This window comes from Gorilla gorilla, chromosome 7, assembly GCF_029281585.2.
Source record: "Gorilla gorilla gorilla isolate KB3781 chromosome 7, NHGRI_mGorGor1-v2.1_pri, whole genome shotgun sequence".
Lineage (NCBI taxonomy): Eukaryota > Metazoa > Chordata > Mammalia > Primates > Hominidae > Gorilla > Gorilla gorilla.
In genome coordinates, this window is record NC_073231.2 from 98,734,695 (window position 1) to 98,743,962 (window position 9,268).

The following is a 9,268-nucleotide window of genomic DNA, read 5'->3' on the forward strand; positions in this document are numbered from 1 at the left end:
TTCTTAGTGATAACTTGAAGACCTAAGTGAAATAGATAATTTCTTAGGAAAATACAACTTACCAAAATTAACCTCAGTAGAAATACAAATTTAAATAGGCCAATTCCCAAGGAAGAAAGAGAGAAAATATCAAAGAAGCACTTCACGAAATAACAAGACATAGATGACTTTTCTTAGGTAGAAATAACACATCATAAATTGATTCAGAGTGTATATAGTGAAGAAAAACTCCTAAATCCTTTTTATAAAACAAGTGCAACATTGGTGCTTACCTCTGAAAAATATATCAAAAAAAATTAAGGAACAATATCATATATGAATTTGATGCAAAAAATAAAAAATAATTAGCAGACACACCTCTGCATAAAAAAGTAACACAGCAAGGCAGGTAAGATTGATACCAGTAATGCAAGGATAGTACAATATTACAAAATGTATCCCTATAGTGGGACTTTCACATAGAAAAATAATGTGATTATTTCCATAGATGCTGAAATATATGAAGAAAACATTCAACAACTATTTTAGTAAAACAGAGAATAGAAATGTATGGATACTTCTTTAACGTAAACATACATTGGATATATATATTCATGCATTTATTTTATGTATTCATGAATTATATGTAAATTATGTATTTATATATTATATACTACATATTTATATAAAATATATAAATACTGATTTATACATGTAAAATTTTATTAATTATATTACTCATGTACAATTATATATTCACTTATTTGTATATTATATAATTGTATATAATTTTATAAATTATATATGATAAATTATGTGATTTGATAATTTGAAAAATTATAATCCATTTTGTATTTTATATAATTGATAAATAACTAATTATATACCATTGACTAGATATATGTATCTATTCCCCCCCACCCCACCCCACACACACATAGGCACACACACAATCAGTCCTAAAGTAAAGCCAGGTTTTTATTTAGTAGTAAAACACAGTAATTCTTAGTAAGGTCAGGAGTAATGATGGCCACTATCTCTATAATCATTAACATTATGTTGATGGCACTAATTACTCAATGTTCTTAGATAAGCGGTAACAATTAATGACATAAAAATTGGAAAGGAACAACTTACATTATTTATTTACAGATGACAGGATAGCACATTTGGAAATCCATAGAGAATCAATGGAAAAACTATGTGTAACAATAAAGAATTTGGCAGTATAAGGTATAAATGTATTTTTATTCATTCAGTTATTTGCTCAAAATAACTTAGGTAGAAAGTCAGTCCATGCCTCATGATGGTGGTAGATAAATAATAAACCAGCACATAAAATATGACTATGTCAGATGGTAATATCGCTACAGAGAAATATAAAAGAGTTAAAGAGGACTAGGAAGGCCCAGAATGTTTGGAAATTTGCAATTTTAAATGGGGAATAGGTTAGGCCTCACTAAGAAGACGACACTTGCATGAAGACTTGCAGGATATGGCATAAACAAGATTGAGATGCTCACCATCAACATTTCTGTCCAATAAGGTACTGAACTTATTAGATCAAACTCTAAGGATGGAAGAAAATAAACAATACTAGAGATGGAAAGTAAGAAACAAAATTATCATTACTTGAATGCATTGTTATGTCCTCATATAAAATTCAAAAGAATCTTCTGGCTAATTATTAGAATTAATAACCTAGTAATATTATTTTTATAACATTAGAAGTCCTTTGTATTTCCATACACTAGCAACAAATAGCTAATATAGTTTAAAAATAAATATTTACCATATGTAAATATTAAAAGTAATCTATGAATAACTCTAACAAAAAGTTGCAAGACTTGCATGAAGAAACTTCTAAAGCTTTGCTTAAATAATTTTTTTAAAAAGACCTAATTAATTAGGGAAAGATACCATTTTCACTGTGCTGGAGGTTGAATGTATTAAATGTGACAACTGTCACCAAGTTGATTTAATGGAGTTTCAGTAAAAATTTTTTAGCAGGGTTTGTCAGGGAACTAGAAACACTATTTCCAATATTTGATAGAAGTTTAAACAATCACAAATAACCAAGTCACTTCTGCAGAATGAGGTGGTGGACTAGCCCTATAATATTAAGACCATTATAGCAGTGCAGTTATTAAGACAATGTGGTGATTACACAGAGATAAACAATGAAATATTTGGATCATGAGCCAGAATACAGAGTCCAGATAACAGCATCTATACTTGATGTTTGACTGAGGTGGGAAAGGGGGTCAGTATGGAAAGGAGGGGGCAACTCAAATAAATGGTACTGGGACAAGAAACATAGAACTAACATGAATGTGACAAGTGGCAAGAAGTGCTCGAGAGACAATTAAAGCAGGGTAAAGGGGGATGTCCCAGGGTGGGTGAAGAAGTTATGATTTTACCCTGGGTAATTAGGGTAGGCCTCACTCTGCTAGTATTAGGCCAATGGAAAAAAGTTAAACCTCACACCATGTACAAAATCAATGCCAGATGAGATTAAAGACTTAAATGTAAGAGCAAAAGCACTGTAAGAAAAAAATATAAACATATTTTCATGACCCTAGGGCAAGAAGCCTTCCTTTAAATCTCAATAATTGTTTAAAATGACAAACATTGATGTGTTTGATTACATTAAAATCAGGAACTTTATTAATAGATACCACAAAGAAAGCGAAAATAGAAGACACAATCTCTAATAGTATATTTGTGACACACAAATACACACTTGAAACCCTGATGAAGATTAGTACTAGAATATACAGATATAAGTAATTCTTACTCATTTTTAAGACACAAAAAGTTTTTAAATGTGCAATAAATGTGAACAGAGCTTTCAGAGAGAAAATATAAATGGATAAAGTATACTGAAAGATGTTCAATTTCAACAGTAATAAAGAAAATAAAAATTTTTAAATGAAATATCTTTATACACACTTCAAAATGGCAAAAATTAAAATAGCCAAGCAATACCAAATGTTGGTAAGCTGGGCTCTGGATACATGGGTATTCATTTTATTATTTCACTGACATATAGATATATATACAATATATGCATCTTTTATATGTGAATCATTTCAGATTACAAAATGAAGAGAAAATGGAGATCAGACATGATTAGTGCATCCATGAAAAAGTTACGTGGTAAAGTTTCAAAAACTAAGAATTAAATATCGATTTCTAAGACATTATTTAGCTATTGTATTAGTCCATTCTCACACTGCTATAAAGACATCTCGAGACTGAGTAACTTATAAAGAAACGAGGTTTAACTGACTCACAGTTCCGCACGGCTGAGGAGGCCTCAGGAAACTTACAATCACGGCGGAAGGAGAAGACGCACATTTCACATAGCAGCAGGGAAATGCATGTGTCAGCGGCAGGAAAAACTTCCATTTATAAAACCATCAGATCTCGCGAGAATTCACTGACCTTCATGAGAGCAGCAGGGAGAAAACCGCAGTCACTTCCCACCAGGTCTCTCCCTCAACATCTGGGGATTGCAATTCAAGATGAAATATTAGGTATTAAAAAATTCTACATTATAAAATGTATTAAAAAACTGCATTAGGAGTTTTGTCTTAGAGTGTGTCTAAAATTTCTTGAAAAAAACACTAGCTTATTTATTTGATAAAAGCAACATCTTAAAGTCTTTCCTCCTTTCTTTTGAAAACAAAACAAAGTTGCAGTACCACTAGGGATGTGACCAGCAAGGTGGGTTAAATGCAGACATCTCTCATCTTTACATGTGATGTCCCCATCTCTCACAAGCACGGTAGTCAGTATAGGAATTGAATCAACAAACAGTATAGAATTAAGAGTGCTTGGACAAAAAATAAAATACAATGCCTCTAATAAAAGACTCAAAGTAACTGAAAAGAAAGTCTCATTCTACTCTTCCCGATTTCCACATTATATTCACTGGAATTGTTCCATAGTTTTCACTTAATTTCACAGTGCTAGGGCAGTGGTTCTCAACAGTACAGATAGGGGTGATTCTGGACCCCACAGACATTTGAAAATGTCTGGAAACATCTTTGGTTTTGATAACAGGCAGGAGAGGTACTGCTGGCATCTAGCTGCATACTAGCATCCAGTGATGCAGCTAAACATTCTACAATGCACAGGGCAGACACCTACAACAAATAATTATCTGGCCTCAAATGCCAATAATGCCAACATCAAGAAACTCTGTTCTAGGGAATGAAGTACAGTATTAGTTATTCAAAAATATTTATTGTGTGCCTATTATGGGTCTGGAGCAATGCTTGGCATCAGAGATACAGCAGTACAAGCCAGAGTTCCTTTCTTAAGGAACTTAGAGTCCAGTGGGAGAATCACACAAATAAATTGATAACTATTGTGAAATAAATAAAGTCAAGTGTGGCTTTCTCTACTTGGAATACCGTCCCATCCTTTTTTTTTTTTTTTTTCTGTTTGATGAAGCAATCACCATTTTGTCAAGATTACATCATAAGGACAGGAGTAGGTTGTGTTTTTGTTTTTAAGGTTCACTGATTTGTTGCAAGCACAAAGGACAGTGACTAGCATGTCGCAAGTGCTCAATAAGTATATTTCTTGAATGAACACTGAATAAACTCAAGTATCGGTTCCTTTTTGAAGTGTTCTTTAATTTTTCAGTGAATAAAGCAGACTCATCTTTTTCCATAGTACTTTTGCTGTGGAATTGTGACAGATGACATATTAACATCTAGAAGGGCAAGAGTTATCGGACAAATAAATATAGAATAAATGAGTGAATACTGAATAAACGAATATAGAATGTAACGGAAACTAGCAGACAGATCTACTAGGTATATGGACTCAAGTTGTAGTTCAACAAAACATTTTCCTTCTAGTCCTCCCATAAGTTAAACACACAGAGACCAGTATCTTTAAACAAAATAGAATTGCATCACATTAATATTTTATAACTGCTTTTTCACCTACTCCTAAATTGGATATTTACATCACTTTCACTTTTTTGGTCATAAACAGTGATGCTGTTAACACATTTTTGCATACTACTGTCATCGTCACATATAGACGAATTTCTAAAGTATATATGAAATGTAAAGCTTTTGAAACATAAGTGCGTTCCAGAAAGTGTGTGAGATTATCATTCCCTCAAGCAGTGAATGAAAGAGATTGTTTCTTCACATCCTTAATTAACACTGAGTACCAGGCTGCATGTTAGATTTTAATTTAATGTGTTATAATCCAACAGTATTTCCTTTATGATTTCTAACTCATGAATCAATGCCTAGAAATAATTTTCCTTACAAAATGATTCTAAAAACATCTACCTATAATTTCTTCTAATACTTTTTATGGTTTAATTTTTTATATAGAAATCATAAATTCCACCAGAATTCGTCTTGTTTTAAGTCATGATATAGGCATCTTTTAATTTCTAAAAGGATACTAAATTGTTCCAATACATTTAATTAATCTATCTTTCCATCTGCATGACATACATAATGCATTAAATGAATATTTATATTTAGATCTGTTTCTGGACACTGCATTTTTTTCTGTTGATCTGTCTACTTTTCATTGACTATGACATTATTTTAGTTACTATAACTTTATAATATACTTTAATATATTGCAGATCAAGTTTCCCTTTTCTGTTTACAAAAATAGAGGAAAATTTATATTTATACAATGTTGAACTTTCCTATACATGGAGACAGTTGGTGTCTTTTCAATTAAAACTTCATTATGTTATCTTGTAGAGCTTTTTTTTCAATGAACACTCATACATTTCTGCTCATTTTTTCTACATAGTCCATAATTTTAATTGCAATGGTGAAACACGTTTTTCTATTATATTTAACTAATTATTCTAATTATTGTGTTTATATAGAGAACAATAAAACTATTGATTATTACATACTTATTATCTAAAGAAATATGTTATATAAATCTTATACAATATTTTCTTAGTTTTCTAGTCAACCACATAATCTTAAAATTTTAGTTTTTTCCATTTTTTGCCATATTTATTATTTATTCCTGCTGTCTTAAAAACTGAATTACACTGGCTATCACTTTCAGAAAAATGTATAACAATGTAAAAGCATTAAACCGTCATGATTTTAATGAGAATACTTCTAATATTAAGCATGATAATTGAATTCTCATCTCAGTACTGAAAAGAATGATGATGGCAATGGGCTGAAACACATCATATATATAAAATATATAACTAGATTATAATAATAAAAGCAGCAACAGCAATAACAATGGCAAATCTTCATTGGCCACCATTAAGAGAGTGCTAATTCATTAATCTGAAATTTAAGAAAGGGAAAGACTCAAGTATTTATCCTTCCTCTCCTGTATAAGCTGTATTTTCAGATGATCAAATAGTTGATAAAGAAGATTATTTTTAAAAATAATAATTCCACTTAATATATGCTGAAGGAATGAAAGAAAATCACCATTTTGCAATGCCTAATGAGATAATGAATCCAGGAAAGGTGATGTTGATGAAAAAACCTTATTTTGCAGGAAATCACATTACTAGCACATCAATTCACTGATAAGTCTAACATCACAAATGAGACCACCAAGTATTATGTAACTCATTAAGTACTACGAAATACTCTCAGCTTAAGAACTAACAAACCACAATCATAAAAAACTGGACCTAATCTAGCCTAATATCTCATTATCGGGTTACAGAAAATAAGAAAAATATAGGAATAAAATGACTAACACAATGAAAAGTACTAAATCTAGATTACTTGACATTCAAAAGGACAAATAAACAGCAAACAAAATTGCTGTTTTCTTCAGCAATTCAATGGCCTGGATTATTTTTTTTACAGAATAAAAGAAATTTAAGAGACACGCAACCAAATTCAGCATGGACTTAATTTTAAAATCTCTTGTAAATAGCCATCTTGGAAACAATTAGGGACATCTGAATATTGACAGTATTAGATTATATTAGGAAATAAGTATTTAATTCTACCAATAGCTTTCTGGTAATATAAAAACAAAACAAAACAAAAAACCAACCAACAAAAATCCCAACATTCTTGTCAGAGATGCATACTGAAATATTTACAGTAAAGTGACATCATATCTGAAGTCCGCTTTAAAATACCTCAGTATAAAAAATGGTGAAAATATGCAAAAGAGTGGGGATATATTAATAATTATTGAAACTAGGTAATGGGTAGATTGAGATTATTACATTATTCTCTCTACTTTTGTGTGATACAGGTGGTTAGTGATAAAAAAGCAAGCAAGAAGTAAGAGAGAGGGGAAAAAGCAGGTGAGGATCAATGACGAGTCTAAATAAAAGGGTAGAGGTAGTTAACACAGTAAGTACATCGTTAAGTATGTGAGAGTGCTAACCTATTAAAGTAGAAGTGAGGTTCAAAAAAAAAAAAACTGAAAGAAGAGAGACTGCCTGGAACTTAGAATTAAGGCAAATAGGGTGGAAGTTGAAGAGCTGGAGAAGGGAGCAAAAGCACTCTTAAGCTACCTAGAAGGGCGCTCCCTATCTGGATCACAAATGTTTGGGAGCTAGCATCATAAAAGATTTTCATGTATGGGGTATTTCTCTTTAGTTTACCAACTTGCACACTGTTGTTTAGTGTAAAGCATCCTAATAGGCGCTAAGATTATAAACTCCACCTCATGGCCACTACAGCAAGAATTATATCCAACATTGTTTATAAAATCTTATTTTAGAAATTGCTGCAATTTAAGAGACTTTAAAGATATCTTCAATCTCACTATATCAACAAGAAAAGAAAATTCCTCTGAATTTTGTGTTATCCTAGGACATACCTAGAAGGCAATCCAGTGAGGACCTGCCTTGTCACATTCAACAGAGTAATTGCGGAAGCAATTTGTTACAAGCAGATGGATAGTTGAACACTAAAAAGGATGATAAGCTAGAAAGAAATTAGATATTGAAATCAATTTCTTTTAGGCTTACCATGATACTTCAGTTTCACACAAACAATTGTATTTGAAGAAGTCAGGGAAAAAAATGCCATACTAAGATGGGTGCCCATGAAAACAGAACTTTACACATGCTATAGCCTTTATAGTCACCATTTACTTGATTGGTCCAAATATTTATAGTTCATTGTTATGACTGCCAAAACTGGCAACCACAAGGATTGTTGTCTCAATTAGGACAGTAAACAGATTGTCTCTTTTTTTAATGAAAAAATCTAAAATGTAATACTTCACAGTTTAACATGTTTATTCATCTAAACGAGCTAAAAAATAATGGTGCGACATCTGTTCGAGAGGCATTGGTACCTCAAATTTTGGCTGCCTCCCCACCAATTTGGTTGTTGTTTTAAAAAATGAAGAATAGGAGGGAGTACTGTCATCAAAAAATCTTCTGGCATGTAACGCATCTTATTTTTCTTGAAATAAGAATCACATATCTGTTGCTAGGGACAGAAAAACTGTATAACAAGGAGGCACTATGCTGAATGTGGCTACAGTTCAATTGTTTAACTCAATTACTGACCCACTATGGATATTTCCATACTGATATAGTTCTTTACATGACTCTCCCAGTTCCCTCTCTACTTACCTTTATAGCTAAAATATCAACAAAATGGTAAGAATGTTCCTGTAGGTTGAATTCATCTGCTACATTTTTTTTTTAACCGTGGGTTGCACTGATTCTAAATATGGTTTAAGTGGAACAAAATCTAGCAAACAGCATTCTATCCAGGCTGCATTGGAGCAATTCTAATAAAAGAAGGCAGTGCTGCTAAGGGAGAAGTGGTAGGAATCTCCCAGAGAAGCCCCAGGTAAGTGTAAAGAAGTCTAATTGTTGGTGAGGAGAGAATACAAAATTATCTTAGGTAGTCTCTGGCTCAACAACTTTATGTTATGGATGAAATACATTAAAATCGGCTGAGTTTAATTTCTAGAAGTTTATTTCTGACGCTGATGTATAGCACAATTTGCTCTACTGAATTATCATTGACTATATAATTTTAGAACCTGGAAAATATAGTGTTTTAGTAGTCACATAAACATTATAATGAAAATTGAGTTCTATTTTCATTTGGAGTGAAAATGCATGCTAAGTTGAATTCAAACATTGAGTATAGTTTTTAATAAATTCTAAGATAAAAATAGCATATTTGATTCCCTAGAAAAGAGCAATGTTTCTATTTTATAGCGACCTTAATGCTAGTTGTCTTGATTTAAAGAGAATCAGGATGAAACACATATATATCTCAGTACAACCAAGGACCATAAATGGTAAATGCCGAGTTGA

General features: G+C 31.7%; 1 long non-coding RNA gene across 1 annotated transcript in view; it reads left to right on the plus strand.

Moving 5' to 3' along the window:
- LOC129524123 (uncharacterized) overlaps window positions 1-7,273 on the plus strand; it is a 110,778-nt gene extending 103,505 nt beyond the window's left edge. Inside the window, exon 3 of the long non-coding RNA XR_008667794.2 lies at window positions 7,231-7,273. This is a non-coding gene — a long non-coding RNA (uncharacterized lncRNA). The remainder of the gene's footprint in view (window positions 1-7,230) is intronic.
- The last annotated feature ends 1,995 nt before the right edge of the window (window positions 7,274-9,268 follow it).